The 14,872-nt window shown below is 37.8% G+C and overlaps 1 protein-coding gene across 8 annotated transcripts in view; it reads left to right on the top strand.

The window, feature by feature from the left end:
• The window catches only part of RAPGEF4 (Rap guanine nucleotide exchange factor 4), a 157,277-nt gene that overhangs the window by 37,263 nt on the left and 105,142 nt on the right, over positions 1 to 14,872 (top strand). The window contains exon 1 of one of the 8 annotated variants that reach the window (XM_027810615.2): positions 6,652 to 6,843. The exons of 6 other annotated variants lie outside the window; for them this stretch is intronic. The gene's annotated coding sequence lies outside the window, so the exon portion shown is untranslated. Of the gene's footprint in view, positions 1 to 6,651; positions 6,844 to 14,150; positions 14,554 to 14,872 lie in introns of those variants that run through there. One more of the 8 variants, XM_027810617.2, reaches the window with a different exon arrangement.

Genomic DNA, 14,872 nt, shown 5'->3' with positions numbered 1-14,872 from the left:
TGTCTCCATTGAATTTTTCCAAATGGATCTTTTCCTCAGCATTGCTAATTCCCGAGAGACTTATTCTATTTATTTTTTGTCCAGTGTTTTTATCTTCTCCTTATTTAGTGTTTTCATAATATGTTATCAAGCTGTTTATTCTCCCTTTGAGATTATGAATATAAAAAAAATCAGAACCCAGCCATTCAGTACTTCTTTAGACACCTCCCTTTTTGTGTTGCCACGTTTCGTTATCTTTGATTGCAGTCATTTAGCCAGTTGTTAATTTGCATGACAGTGCTTCTACCCAAGGCATTATCTTTTTTTAAGATGAACTATGGCTATTAAATATTTTACTGATACTAAAATATGTGACAGCTACTACATTGCTTTCTTCTACTACTTGAGTGATTAAAAGAAAAAAAAACAGCAACCCACATGTAAAGCCTCCAACTCTGATTAAATCTGTTTTGCTGCTTTACGGATTTGTTTCTGTTAACTATGAGTGAAGACTTTCTGATCCAACTGTAGCAATGTTTCCTGCTTCACTCTTGAAAAGTAATTTCCAAGTATTTTTGGGTTTATGCTAATTGTAAGGTACCTTAGGACATGGTGCTAGATACAGCCTGGTCTGAATTGAAATGATTAGTGATGGTAAAAATAATGCCATCCATGTGGATTGGATGGAAAATAGTGGAAAATTACTGCAGTTCTGGTATTGTAAAGGTCTTCAGAATCAATTGTGAAAATTCACTCCCAAATGAAGGGGAAAAAGTGTATTAGAAAATAAGGTACTGGCAAGGATATAAAATTCCAGTTATTTTTCTTTTACTCACCTGTTTTCATTTCTTTCCTGAGTTATTCCTAGCTGTGCCAGGACAAAATTCACCACAGCATAAACTGGTGCAACCTGCATTCCATTAATCTTTGGCATATCTGCTAAAACTTAAATTAAAGCAAATTAAGTTTTTTATTGGCACTGCCTCACAATGACCCTTTGTAATAATTATTGTTCTGCTACGTTTGCCCCTCTGTCAATATGTACATCATTGAATAAATACAGAATATAACTTCCGAATATTTTCTTGTGAATACATATTACTCTGTAATATGGTAAGTATTTATTTCCACTTGCTGCAGAAAGTTTCTGGTGTTTGTGGAGTATCCCTTTGTGCCCATGTTGCAAGAAAGCATGAAGAGGAAGGAGTGACCTTAAACTCACCTCCAACTTTACCTTTTTGTTTCATGTCCCACTTTGTTCTCCAGTCCAAAGCTGACTGGCTAACTGCTTAGTAGCAGCTAATCAAGGTCAGGAAGATAAAGCAGAAATACAATAATTATACACCACATTTTGCAGAAGCTGCAACATTCAAAGCATGCACAGTTGATTTCAATGACTAACAGAAATTATTTTCCATCTCCTTCTATGCAGGATTTCTGTAAATATTCAAGTGAAAGTATATTGAGTAAGTTCATTAGTGAAGTGGGTGTCAGTTTCTTCCCCCAAGTAACAAGTGATCGGACAAGAGGAAATGGCCTCAAGCTGCACCAGGGGAGGTTTAGATTGGTTATTAGGAGAAAACTGTTCACTGAAAGGGTTGTTAAGCATTGGAACAGGCTGCCCACGGAAGTCGCTATCCCTGGAGGCACTTAAAAGATGTGGCACTTAGGGGCATGGTTTAGTGATGGACTTGGCAGTGCTAGATTACCAGTTGGACTCAATGATCTTAAAGGTCTTTTCCAACCTAAATGATTCTATGCTCAGGTGTTTGATTGTTAATGTTGTGCTTATCCCTGTGACGTGGCTGAAACAAGTAACTTTTGTTTCTTTGTCAGCTCAACAAACCTGACGCTTTTTGGACATCTGATTACTCATTTATGCTGCTATGCAGTAAGACAGTTTATAACTGTCATCCTTTATTTCATCTGCAACCTGTAGTCTGAAAAGGACATTTCACAACACTGACACTAACATACAAGTCAACATAGGGACATTTTGAGGAAAGTGAGAAAGTCAGCTTCATTGTAACACTCCTAAGGAAAGCATGAGGCTGATGTTAGCTATACAGAAGGATAAGATGTAGGCTTGTGCTTTCTACCTATTCAACTTTTTCCAATGATTCTCAGTACAGTATTGTTTGGCAAGAGTGTTCTGGAGCCCATAGGACAACATATAATCTCTTCTATTTTGTTCTTAGTTGATCGTTGCTCCTTATGTAGCCCATGTCATGGTCTGTGCAGTTTGTACCTAGTAGACTCCTCTGATTTTTAGGGATCTGTGTTTGAAATTACATCTCAACATTTATTTTGAAAGAAGGATCCCCATTTTTCTTGGGTTTCCCTGCTCTTTTTCTTGCAGAGAGCCCTTGAAATGTAAACTGGATACCTGGGGTTAAAGCCTTCCTACTGATTTATTTTCCCTAAACATCATTGATTATTTGGTCTTCTATTCACTAAAGCCAAGGCTATACTAAAATTTTGCTGGCAGGGTTGTGGGGAAAATGTCAGTGTTATGTTGGGAAAACGGGTTTTGTGTGGTATAGTTAGCCTAATGTAGGGCTGGTATAAGAAATAGTTGCAAAAGAGCTTTTGCTGGCACAAATTGTATTATCACTAGGATAATTTGCTGGCTGAGGTTAAAATGTAGAGCAAGTGCTGAGTTGGCCTTCTGAAACTTGTAGTATATTCCCTTAATTTTTCCATGTCGTGGTAATGGTACAAGGGAGAAATGGGCCGTCACTGGTTAGACAGACTACCGGTTCTTCCCTGGGGAAAGCCTAAGATGTGCCAGCTATTGTGCAAAAGGCAGGTCATATAAACCTGTTGTTGAAAATAAGTTGGTTAGCAAATTTGATAAAGGCATTTAATTTTACCCTCTTGGTTTCTCCGTATGCAAGGTGAGAAGGTACTATATATGATTCCTGAAAGCTTTTTGATGATTAAGTAGTTGAACGTGCTATAAATGTTCAGATGTATCATATGCAACACTTACTTGAACACACAGACTCTCAACTGAAGAGACTGCCCTTTACTGCGCTTTCTTGGGCCTCAGCATGAGCAGCTAGGTGCCCTTTCTGTGATGGGACTCTTGACTGTGGCTTAAAAATGTGTGTGGGTGGGGTTTTTTTTGTGTGTAGCTTTTGCAGGGTTTTAGATGTCTCCCAGAAAATAACTTTATTGATTGTTTAACCTCCAAAATTCTTTCTGCCAGTCTCAGTCTAATATTTGACATTTTAAACAAATCAATTACTAGCATAAATAAGCACTCTTGATATCGTATCCGTGGTTTTGAGAACATGCATTTTTTTACATGCATGTTTTTATTTGTTTGAAATTACAGTGGGCTTGGAATCAAGAATAAATTAGAAATGCATTTATAAGTCTTCTAAAATAAATAATCTTTCCTGAGCAACACTCTCCTTACAAAACATTGTTTTGTTCTTTCATTTTCCCCCCAATTAGCTATCTTCCCTTTTAGTAAGGTTTTAATGTGGTTTTTGCAATAGAGAAGTCATGTTTAATTAAAACTTACTTGCATGTTTTCACTTACGGTTGATAATTTGTTCAACTTTACACTTTCAGTTGCCTTGAGTAATTTTCTGTAGAAATACATACAATCGATTGGCATGTTTGAAGTATTAGTGTGTCATTTGCATAGCTTGTGTAACATTTCAGCAAACCACTGGGGCTTAGGAAGCGCAGATGATGCTTTTTAGCAGCAAACAGTGATACGATGGCTATTCTTTCTTCTCTCAGTGAAGTTGGTTCCAGTTCTTCCAGCAGGGAGAACTGGAAATTGTTATCAAACCAACATGTTGTTTCAATAAATAACTGGGAACTAAGCAAGTGGGCCAGCAGTAATGTTCATATTTTTGCTTGACACAAGTGAATGCAGATGGATGTTAATTCTTGCTTCATGGCCTCGTGTAGTATAGCAGAGAAAAATACATACTAACACATCCCAGTTGGTATATGTCAGAACTCTATCACAGATAAAGCTGTTGTAATTTTTAGCTGCTGGAGATGAGATGGTAGGAGGCTTAAATTTTATTACAACCATGTATAAAACCCACAGTTTGTTTGGTCTACTAAAATAAAATCTATGGTAAGTCTTTGAGTGGAACATAGTATGTATGGTTCTGCTCACTCACGTTTAGAAGAGAAGAACTCAGACTGGGATAGGTGCAGAGAAGGACTACCATGGTAAGGGAGATGGAGTGTCTATTTTATATGGCAAGACTACAAGAGTCTTGGTTAGTCTGTTGATGTGAAAGGTGATAGGGAATAAGATTGCTGTCTATAAATGCATAAGACCACCACTCGGGGAGTAACTTCTTAGAGAACAGTGCTTCTCAGAAGCAGGTGGCTACTAACGCAGTTTAATCGTACATTAGAAGTTTCTTTCTAACCATCAGAGCAATGAGGTTCCAAATCAAGCTTCTAATGAGAGTCTGGGGGCAAAAAAATACATGTTTAAAGTGGAGTTTAATTCTTTTTTTAGTTTTCTGCATCTACCTGCAATAGTAGCTCCAGTGCTGTTCCTACATCAGATTCTGGTATCTTGGCTAAATACTTTTTTCCCAGTACAGCAAAGACCTACATGAAACCATGGGGTCTAAATTTTAAGTTCTTAGTGAAATGGCATCCTTAAAACTGATACTGCCTTTAGAGTTGACAGCACTTCTCACTTTTGTTTGCCACATTCATGTCATGCTCCTTTTTGTTGGTAGAAGCTGTTGGGAAGTTCAGTATCATTCTGTCCCCTCTCTAATGTTGTGAATCTTGAATTCTGTGGCACATTTCTCCACAGAAGGGGAGGAGCACTCCTAGCTGGAGCACTGTTGGCAGAGTAGCACCATTTCTTTTAGGACACTGCCCTGAGGCATGACGGTTGGAATTTGAATTTCATCCCCAGAGAAGGCAACTGAAGGTAGAACTAATGCTCTTTAAGTGAGTCCAGTCCTGAGGAGGATTTAAAGCCAGATGGAAACACAGAACCCTGCCTCCATCTTTCTTGAAATAGAGACCTTCAGGTCTTTGAATGTGTGATGGTAGGCTCCTATCATCCACAGAGACTTCTCAAATTCAGACTTATAAGAGGCTTACTCATGATGTGCAAGGGGCTGCCTGAAGGCTGGGAGGGCATGAGGTTGAATGTATGTCAGCTCTTCAGTGTTTCCATTTAGCCAGCTGCTGGCAGCTTGGCACTGCGGATGCCTTGAAACTTTCTTCAGGTACCTTTCCTCTGTAGATTCTCACTCTGGCTTCTGGATGCCCTTCTGTAGTCACTTATTTCATTCCTTATCAACAACACACAAAAAGAGGAGGAAAGCTGGGGAAGCTTGAAGTCATGTGCAGTCCCACACCTAGCTCTAAAACTGCTTTTGTAGCAATTCTGTGCTAATGAGCATGCTTAGCTCTTTGCTACGTTCTGTTGCTGAGGTTGCTGTGCCTCTGTGGCAGGTGTAAAAATAAGTATCTGTAAAATCCAGAAAGCACTCTGAAATGGATGTTGCCACATTTTGCCAGAGTAGGTTTTCACATTAGACCAAAAATAGCCCCTCTTTGTTTTAGGATTTACTATAATGAGTTAATTCTATTTCCTTCTTTCTTTTCTGATTTCCTGTTTAAGGTAAGACACTCCATGTAATGTTTTTCTCAAATGAATGCTGATAATAGAGAATAGGTCTTTATGAGTAGCTGAGACTTTTCTGCTATTCAAATATTACTAATGTTTAAGTGGCACATATTTCTTGTTTAATATTCAGGTATGGCATTTGTTGTTTAAAAACAGAGAGGAATACTTCTGTGATCAGGAGTAGTGGCTAGGAACAGCAATGATGTGAGTCATCTTGACAGTGAGCAAACTTGTCAGAATGTTCACATTTTCAAGATGGATGGTCTAAGACATCCATTTTTTCCTAAATATTTTTCAGAGTCCTAATGAAAATTTAAACAGCTGTGTCTCATGGTGTCTTGAATTGAAAAGACCATGAATTAACAATTGCATTTTAACGCTAAAATACTATTTGTTTACTGGAAAGTCAAAATAGTAACAATGAGAATGTCAGGTTCTTTGTAATACTTTTAATAGCTGGATTCCACAATCCCATAGTGTAAAAAATGTAATCTTAAGGAGAAAAGGGAGAATTCATAATGAACACATACACTATAAGGCACTGAAATAGTTTTTAACCAAAGGAATTTGTATGTTAAATAGCTTTAATGTATAAGGTACTTAGGGCTTATGAAATAAAGCAAGTTGTTTGCATTAACTAATTTTGCATTGTCTACTTCTTTGGAATAAACTAGAATTTCACAATGTGCATATAATACCTTTGTGTTACAGATTGAAAATCCTATGTTCCTGGCTGAAAAGTTGGTGTGTTACAGCTGCCTCTTGTCTAGGGCCATCTGCATAGGGTAATATTCCTTTAACAGAATAAATCACAAAAAGACTATAGCAGACTTACTGGAACCATTATTCTGTATCTCTGACTACTGTTCTTGCCAAAGATATTAAAAAAGGAGGGTCAGTGTATAAAAACATGATATTTGTGTGTTTCAGAAAGAAAAAAAAAAATGTTCTACACTCACTGGCTCTTTAATTCGGATTGCCAATGATAATGCAGAGTCTACTGCTAAAGAAAGGTAGGATGCAGAAGCAGAAACATTAGTGCTAATCTGCTGCAGAAGGACTAGATAAATCAGCACAGCTCTCATACATCACTAAGAGAGAAGCTGATTGCAACTTGACCATGTGCCTAAGTGGTCACATCAGCAACAAGCACGGAGCATGGATAAAAAAACTAAAATGTACCCTTAGGGCTACTTGCTGTGCAGGACCTATAATAACATATCAATGTAAGTTGAAGATTTCATTATTTTTTATTTCCTTCTGTTGTGATTATTGTTTACAAGACTGTATTTTTATTTTGCATAGATTTAGGGGAAATATAATGAAGTATATACTAAGCAGATAATAGTTTGATACTATTTGTCTGTGAATAATAATGGGCTTTATTACTGTGTGTCTCAACATAGTTCTTTCTTTGAAGATGTTTTCATTTTTAATCCTAAGTCATGTCTTAGAAATTGAGTAAGGTTTTGGATGAGATTGTAGTGAGATCTCTCTTAATTTCTGTCATCTTACATTTCAAAATGATTTGAAAGACAGAATGCCACAAATATATGTATGTATTGTACCGTGAGAATTTTTGCATGTTTTTATTCTTTCTGTTAAGAAAAATGTTCATAAAGAGTGATTTCTCTGGACCTTTTTACTTCTGAATTAAGTGCAGATGGTAATTTTCCTACAATTTTTAAAATTTGTGCAGTTGTTTAATATCACTTAAGCATCTGCAAAAAGGGAAGGCAGGGGTAAGATGGAAACTGAATAAGCATTGATTGCTAGTCTGAAAATTAAATTTTAAAAGTTTTTGCAGTAAATCTGATTTCAGTTCATTTTTTACTAAATTAATTATTTAAATTGAGGGTCATGTACAGCAAACACATGTGTGAAACTATCCTGGGTAGCCCACATTTCCTGCTGTATCAGACTATAAACATGTTGGTTGTAGCTACTCAGGAATACCCTAATCATAGAATTCAGAGCAGAATGTTTAAATAATGCATGGGAGAATAAAAAGGAAAGGTGGAATTTCACTGTTCAGATATTAAGGTGGTGCTTTGCTCAAAGAGAAAAAATACATAATAAAAGCTACTGATGTGGAATTTCAGGCTTTCTCTCATGGCTTTAGGGCATGAGGCAGGGAAGCCCAAGACAGGTCTTGCTGTGCAGTCTGAAAGTGAGGGAAATTTGGAAGCATTTCTAAAAAATAAAAAGAATAATGTTTTATTTACTTACTTATTTTTAGGGAAAGATAGGGGCTTCAAGCAAACAAATTATGAAATGAAAAAGGAGTGAAGGATGCTTCAGTGATAGGAACTTGTGAAAATATGTGTACAAATACATTTGTTTTATAGTGTTGTAGATATGACCAAATGTAATAAGAGACTTAGAAGCAGAAAAAGCCTGCATGTGTTTAGTCTACAAATGGTTTATTTTTGTGGCAATTGAAAAATGTAGGGATAGTTGTATGGCAGTTGTCCCCTTCACAGAGCTAAAATACTCAGAATGTGGGCCAGTTTCTCGAGGGACAGATATTTTGTGTAGGTCTTAACCAAAACAAAAGTTACGGTTTATCTATTAATAGTTACAACAAGAATGATAGATGGGAATGGAGAAGGGGGAAGGTAAAGCTTTATGGCAAAAGGTTGCTCATTCTACCCAACAGAATATATAACTAACCTGGCCAACTGGCAAATGAAATGTGGACCAAGTGGAGAGTTTATTTTTGTACAAATATGCATATGCAGGATCATACGGGCTCTCAGTTGTACTTAGCCCCTGAAGCTGAATTCCCGTTGGGAACCCACAGCTTTAACAGTCCGACTTATGAAATAATAAACACATAAAGAGAGGCAACAGGAATCCAAGAGCATTGGTGATTTCTTTGACCTTGTTACTTCTGTGCTAATGTACCCAATGTATTAAGTTGTAAACTCCATGGCAAAGATTCCTATATTTTTGTTCTGGGAAATATTCTTCTTTCACGAGTGACACAGTAGTATAATCAAATCTGGCTTCTCTTAATGGAGTTGAGCTTCTGTTGGTAAAATAAAGGCATCCTTTTTTTTGTGATTTGTGTTTATCGGAACAGCAGGAGATGATTCTGATTTACAAAGATAATGAAACAAGTAAGTGATTTTCTTTCTTTTTTTTGTAACTGGACGCAATCTGTAAAGATTCCTACCAAAGTTATATCTGAACAGTTAGAAGTGCTGTGTCTGCTAAGATAGTCTACAGTTGAGTTCATATTGTGATCTTAAAAGAAACATTTGCTTCTGTGTGTTTCTGTGAAGTTTCATAATGCAGTCACAGTTAAAACTAGGTGCTAAATGAGTTACACTGCATATGACAGAACTTGGACTTAGGTTACTGCTTCTTTTAAGTTTCCTTTTTAGTTGAAGGGACTGGAGACTGCTGAGTGCCTTTTGTAGGCTGTTTGGTCTTGGATGCAGTTTCCATTAGTCAAAACAAGGCACATCCTCTTCCTCTAGAGTGAAATTCAGAATGTATCTGTTTATTATGCTGAGTGTTTCAGTGTTATCTGTAAGCTCTTCCACTAGACTGTTTTTTGTCTCGTTTCCACCTTCAGTTTTAGGCAATAAATTTATGCTAATTATAGTTTCTTGTACTTCAGAGAAAAGTGTGCTAATGGACACTAATCCCTGCACTTTCAGAGCTGCAGGGGGCTCACTGATGCCAATTTCAGTATATTGAATTTGCTTATACCTACGATATTCAGGCAAACACACAAAATATTCTTACTCCCATTGAGTTTAATGGAAAAGCTCCTATTTACCAAGGTTACCAAGGCAGGGCCTGAGACCTTAAAGCAGCATGAGCCCTATGGTGGTATCTCACACAAAAAGGCTGTTCTGAGAAAGATACCTGAATATAATCATAGGAGTTCAAGCATTTCTTCTAGTTTTCTGTCTACAAAACAGTACAACTTCGTGGAACTGGAAAGACTGGCCTCTGCTATCTGTGTTGGTCACAAAAGAAAATTGTATTGTCCCAAGGACAGGGCCTTCAGGTCCTGTGATATCGAAGGAGAAAGTGTATTGCTATAACAAATATGTTGTGTTTCCGTCCTGAAGCTTACCATTTCTGTTGGCCAGGACAAGGAGTGACATGGCTTTCCTTCTTCCTGCTCTTCCTTGTCTTTTCTGGGCACTAGTCACATCTGATAAAAGGAGACATCATTTTGCAACTATCCCAAGAGACCTAGGAACTGTTCTCACATACTTTAAAGATCTACAGTTCTTATCTTGCTTTATGCATATGCAGGCCTAAGAGCCCATTGATTTCTTCCACAAGTTCAATAATTGCTAATCCATCCACTGAACTGTCTGGAATACTCCATAGGACAACCAGCAGAAGCTGGCATAAAATGTTAACTCACAAGCTACAGTGTATAAAGTAGCCACAGATCAACTCGCCTACTTTCACAGCAGCAGTTACCTGCTGAAGTACACACAGAAAATTGTGATAAATGACTTTGTCCTCAGACAGTGTTGCACATTCTGTGAAGACAATACACATGGTAAATGTCTCAACAAAGTGAAGTCTCGTCCTAGTATTTTCTTTTAGGGAAACAGTGACTTTCTGGAAAGGGCAAAAGAATTTTACATGTAAGTTAAGAGAAACAGTACCAATTACAGCTTACAAGAAAAACAAACTTTTATAACTCAATTGGGTCCTCTAACCAAATCTTGGAACCTGTGTGGAAAACCATTTAACAGTTATAAGCTGTTACAGAAGATCATACCTGGAAAGGAATTTCCTTGGTATTTCTCCTTCTAGCTTTCATGTAGTTTTCCCAGCCTTGCTAAATGCTGTTTCTGAAGTCCCTTTCTTCCAGAACCTAGTGAACTGCATGGTATCAGACTCTGCTGTGGGGCACATACAACAATGATCTCAAGCCAGTAGCTCCTAAGGACAATGACTCCTCTGATCTTTCAGTCTTGTTTAAGGGAGACTTAAAATGAAAACATGTTCAAAATGGGATCATGCAGATGGATGTCTATAACTTTGCTATTCAGTGAAAATTATAGACTCCGAATTAGGATGACAGTGTCTCGTGAAGTTTTGTAAAGCTTTTAATAGTTTTTGTTACCTCTCTTTTACTATCCTGGAAAGTAAATAGTTACATATTGGATAACCATATGGATGATTTGTTAGTGTATTTTAAGAAGATTGCTCAGATGGCTCCGAGCCCATAATGGCAATGCCAGGATTTTTATGTACTGAAAATCTAAACAAATAACTAAAAAATGGAGGGAGCAATCACTGAAAGGAAGAGTGAATGGTAAAATGTAGAATCCATCTTTATCATCAGTGACTGAGATCAAGGCCATGGGAGAAGTATAGTGTGACTTCTCGTGCTACACTTGGGCCATGTCCCACTTAGCTTTCCAGTTTGAGCTGGGGAAGCAGTATGGGTGTCTGTTCCTTGTTTCCGGTCACAGCACTAGGCTGCCCCTGCTCTTTTTAAAACTCCATGTTCCTGTGTCTGTTTTTTTTTATTTCCTCAGTGACTCCAGCTGAACTTCCTAGCAGAAGGGGTGGAGACTCAGGTTGCACTTTTCATCAGAAGCCCATACAAACCCCATTTCTCAACTTACCACCTTAACATAGCAACTTCTTGTCATAACAAGGCCATTGAATAACCTGACATTTTCCTTGGGTAGGTGATGAGTGGTGGGAGTAAGGAGGGAGGCAGAAAGAAAGGTGTGAAGAATAATTCAACGAAAATTCTTGAGGGACTGAGTAATTCCTTCAGGGAGGTGTCTCATCATTTTTGTTTGGTGCTTGAACGCTGCTTATACAATTTATACATACACTTTTAGGCTGTTCAAGTGAAAAATGACCCTATAATCTAAGTCCGCTCATAGCACTGTAAATGCAACCTCACTGAAGGGAAGGAACTGTTTGAAACACTGACACTGTCATAGTTTAGTAAGGATGTATCATGTTTTGTAAAGCACATAATTCTCGTAACGGGAAAGCTTCAGATGTTTTAAACCCTGGCAATTTTTCATCCAGCGGAGAGATTTGAGAAATACCCAGGCAGCAAGCCTTTTCTCAGATGAGACAGAGTGGGTTGTTTTATATCAGGAGCTCCATTTCCTACTTTGCTTCCTCTGCCAGAAATTCTCTTGCCAGAAACTCTGTCATTTCAGCTTTTATCTGTTTTTGAGGGGAATGAAGTTAACCATCCCAGTATCATCGCCATCACTACAACAAAAAAACCTGCAGACAGTGGAAGGCTATGGAAAACTGATAATTGGACACAATTGCAGATTTCCTCAGGCCATGATAAGCAGTAATAAAATTGCCAGCTCCATTTTGCATTGGGGAGATATTTGGTACAGATCTATGCCTTTAATATTAAAGTAATCTGTGGACAATTCTGAAACAACAGGGTAGCAAATGTTTTGTTTATGTCTTTTACTACATTTGCTGTATTGCCACATATACAATTAACCGTTGCAGCCATATAACTATGTTCTGGTACTGGATCCGTGCCTTTGAAGGAACACACAGCACAGGTTAGATTTTTTCAGGAGCTTAAAAAAGTTAAATGTAATCATGAAAATTTTCAACATTAGGCTACAGTAATTAAAACTATTCCTCTTTAGTCTATATATATATATATGCAAGACCACATATGCAAGGACTTCCCCACTGAAGCCTGCATTTGACAGAGAATTTGATCAAGAGTATTACCAAGCAAGCAAGCTGGAAGCTTTAACACACATAAGACGGTGTGGTTTTTATACCATGTGATAACAGTGTTTCTGATTGCTGAGTTCTTTATGAGTAGTATAAGTTAGTAGAGAGTATTAGTATGGAAGTGTGGATGCTCAGCAGTCAGAGAGACCTCTGTCAATTTCATTTGTTGCTTTTCATGTCCGTTACTGCTGTGGTGAATGGCAGCATTCCAGATTGCATCCGAGTCAAATGTATTATTCTGCAGAGTGATGCTTTTCTGAGGAAGAGAATATCCAGGGTCCAGGTCTGAAGGGTTTTTTGCAGTTTTGGTGAACTCACCTGAGAAGAACAGTCAATATGCAAGTGTAACTGCTGAAAGTCTGTAACGTTATTTTCTCTGTATGTCAAGAGGCAGTCAGTGAATGCTTGCAAAGGGTTTTTTTTTGGCTGAGGAATAAAAAAGCATAACTGAGGAGACACTGTGCTGGGGGTTAACATGATTTGTCACTTCCCCCCCCCCCCCTTTTTTTTTTTATTTTTCAAATTAATATCTGTAGTGTGCTAATAACTTCAAAGCAATGACGAATAAAATGGTTATTATCTTTGTTGTACATGCATTGTAGCCAATTTTGAAAGTGGCTAGCAGTTATCCAAAAGATTCTGTGACATTTAGACAGCCATGGTGGTAGTAGTGGTAGTGGTGCAGGGTGTCAAAAAACAAGAAAGTTGAACAGGAGTGACGCACATACTTCTTTAAGGAGCTGGAGCACTGGAAGACTAGCAGAAAGTTGTTAATGCAATAATAGATGTCACTTCAAATAGAGAGAGCAAGTGAATAAAAATACAAGCCCACTCACATTCTTTGGTAGCTGAGAACATTTGTACCCAGTGAACATAGTCTTGAAGGCACTGATATGGCTTTTCACCCCAATATGCTCTCCCTAATTCACTGTAGTTTTACTCCCATATGTATATAAAGTCCTCCAAATAAACTAAGCACAAAAATCCTCTGCAGAAAGGATTTTGTAAAAAAACTGGATGTTAATGCTCTAAAGGAGACTAGAGTATCTCATGGGATTAGTGAGTAGGTGGGAGGAGCCGATTGCCTCAGGCATAGCCAAGGGCCTTTAATTCCAGCTAGTCATTAATCCCCCTGTAATGCCCTATGCTGATGCCACAGTTCCTGTTACAACACAGAAATAGAAAGCTGACTGACCTATGGACTTTGATGGGTTATGTTAATCTTATAATGATTGCTTATATTTCTAAATGCTCATCACTACAGCATTGGACAGAGTTTCCGTTTGTAAGCTTCATGTCTTTCCAGAGAGTTAGTGCTTCATTTGTTACTCATAGGAAGCCTGCAGTGATGTTATTGGTATTCCATTCTGTCGCAGCCTTTAAATAAATCTTGAAAACATTATAGCCTATATGAAGTATGCTCTGTGTATTGAGTCAAAGTACTCTCTAAAAGTAATTAGTATACATATTTTCATATCTGGAGAAAATGAAAATTGAACATGTGGTTCCTTTACTCTGTGGTTGCCATGTAAGGCAAAGTGTGGTTTAAGTTGCATTTGTTTTAGGTTTTGGTTTCATTGTTTTTTTTAAAAAAGTCCTGATATTTTAATGATTTTTTTTCAATACCCAAAAAAAGGGAAATAAAGGACAGACTAGTTATAAATCATTTGGAAGCAGCTGCCATCACATGCCCTTTACATGTGCGCTTATGTACTCAACAGTACACAATAAAAGCATTGCTGGGCAGATCTTAAAGTGCAGGAGGAAAAAGTTCAAGAGCAAGAGACTGCCCCCAGCTCCCAGCTTAGCAGATCATGTGAACACACATGACTCTAAGCAGCACAGAGTTTAGGTAGCAAACAGCAGCTGTGAGAATTTCCAGAATGTTAGACTTGTGTGTCTGTTTAAAATTTTCTCCTAAAATGTTTTTGCTCAAGAAGAAAGCTATTAATCTGACCTTTACATAGAGTCCTTTTTTGTCAGGGATCCCAAAGTGTTTTACAGATGCAGAGATTTGGTACTGACATGCACAAGTCAGAGGGAAAGTTAACAGGCTGACTGCACCATGGCTGCAAAGAACTTTGGCAATGCAGAAAAATGACTGACTACAGGTGGACTTCACTACTACGTTCCCTGAAAGACCATACAGCAATACTGCGTAGCAGCTCAGGTCGGGAAGTGTGGGATACTTTACTCAGCTGAAAACATAGGTGAGTTAACAACACTAGACTGTACGAGAACAATGGTAAACTGCTTTAAAAAGAGAAGAGGCAGCAGCTGAGCTCTCTGTAATTGGCACTTGTGGTGAAAACATAGATTGTATTGCTGAAATGTGAAATTCCAGCATTACATTGATTCCAGGAAAGAGAGTATGAGGTTGTTTGAGGGTTGATTTAGAATAAATAACCACTTCCTACAGTGCTGTCTGTGCTCATTATTTACCCAGCTGGGCCTTGTTTAGTTTATAAATTCAAAATCCACTACAGCAGAGTGTTGGGGCATATTAGAACAAAAAAGGAGGCTTAGGAT

The sequence above is a fragment of the Falco cherrug genome, chromosome 8, assembly GCF_023634085.1.
Source record: "Falco cherrug isolate bFalChe1 chromosome 8, bFalChe1.pri, whole genome shotgun sequence".
Lineage (NCBI taxonomy): Eukaryota > Metazoa > Chordata > Aves > Falconiformes > Falconidae > Falco > Falco cherrug.
Note: the sequence above shows the minus strand (reverse complement) of the source record. Positions and strands in the feature narration are given on the sequence as shown.